This window comes from Pan paniscus, chromosome 20 (assembly GCF_029289425.2).
Source record: "Pan paniscus chromosome 20, NHGRI_mPanPan1-v2.0_pri, whole genome shotgun sequence".
Taxonomy (NCBI): Eukaryota; Metazoa; Chordata; class Mammalia; order Primates; family Hominidae; genus Pan; species Pan paniscus.
Genome location: NC_073269.2, coordinates 22,453,488 through 22,455,294, shown reverse-complemented (window position 1 = coordinate 22,455,294; position 1,807 = coordinate 22,453,488).

The following is a 1,807-nucleotide window of genomic DNA, read 5'->3' as shown; positions in this document are numbered from 1 at the left end:
TCAAGTGATCTTCTGCCTCAGCCTCCAAGTAGCTGGGACTACAGGCGCTCACCACCATGCCCAGCTAATTTTTCTGTATTTTTAGTAGAGACGGGGTTTCACCATATTGGCCAGGCTGGTCTCGAACTCCTGACCTCATGATCCACCAGCCTCGGCCTCCCAAAATGCTGGGATTACAGGTGTGAGCCACCGCGCCTGGCCCCTGTGTTAATTTATAAAAGTCTCGGGTATATTCTTGCACACCCTAAAGGTGTAATAATCCAGAGGATTTGTAAGCATTTGACCCAGAAAATCCAAATGCAACTGGGCATGTTGGAACGCCCAGCCCCCTCTCCCTGGGGTGGGACCACTCTTTCCCTTCTTGTCTCTCTTCCCTACTGCTCCACAGCAAGTTCCTGGGGTCACTGATAACGTAAGTGCCCTTCAATCCTCATCTTGGGGTCTGTTTCGGGGGACCCAAACCATGACAGCCCCTCCTCATTTGAAGTCATCTGCGACGATCCTGTGGTTGATCCAAGATAGAATGAAGTTGGCCACCTGTCCCTGGGCTATTTCAGGGAAGTTTTCTGGTTTTGTTTTATAGAAACAAGGTCTTGCTCTGTTGCCCAGGCTGGAGTGCAGTGGTGTGATCATGGTTCACTGCAGCCTCAACCTCCTAGACTCAAGAGATACTCCTGCTTCAGCCTCCTGAGTAGCCAGATTACAGGTGTGCCCTACCATGCCCAACTAATTTCTCAGTTTTTTTTGTAGAGACGAGGGTCTCACTCTGTTGCCCAAGCTGGTCTTCAGCTCCTGACCTCAAGCAATCCTCTCACCTCGTCAACCTCCCAAACCATTGGGATTATAGGAGTGAGCCACCTCACCCAGCCTAATCCTTTTTTTTTTTTTTTTTTGAGATGGAGTCTCATTCTGTTGCCCAGGCTGGAGTGCAGTGGCAAGATTTCAGCTCACTGCAACCTCCACCTCCCGCGTTCAAGCGATTCTCCTGCCTCAGCCTCCCAAGTAGCTGGGATTACTGTCACACACCACCATGCCTGGCTACTTTTTGCATTTTTAGTAGAGACGGGATTTCATCTTATTGATCAGGCTGGTCTCGAACTCCTGACCTCAGGTGATCCACCCACCTTGGCCTCCCAAAGTGCTGGGATTACAGGCGTGAACCACCATGCCCAGCCCTAATCCTCATGTTGAGGTCTGTTTTAGGGGGACTCAAAGCACGACAGCCCCTCTTTATTCGAAGTCATGTGGAAGGATCCTGAAGTTGACTCAAGACAGAGCTGTCGGTCCCCCGCCTGTTTGGGGGAAGCTTTATGGCATGAGGGGACACAGGGCTCTTACCACACCCTCAGCACACAGTAGCTCCACTGGCCAGCTTTTTCTTGTTTGTTTGTTTGATTGTGTCTTGCTCTGCCGCCCAGGCTGGAGGGCAGTGGCTCAATCTTGGGTCACTGCAACCTCCACCTCCCAGGTTCAAGCGATTCTCCTGCCTCAGCCTCCCAAGTAGCTAGGATTACAGGCACCCCCCCCCCTCCCCTGGCCCCATTACACTAGGCTAATTTTTGTACTTTTAGTAGAGAGGGGGGTTTCACCATGTCGGCCAGGCTGGTCTTGAATTCCTGACCTCAAGTGATCTGCCCACCTTAGCCTCCCAAAGCACCGGGATTACAGGCATGAGCCACCATGCCAGGCCCCACTGGGCAGCTTCCCTACTGCACCTGCCCTGGTTTCCTCCCAAAACTTGTCGGCCATCCAGGGGTGGGGAATGTGGGCAGTGTTTTGGTGCCCAGCAAAATCCCACAAACTGCTG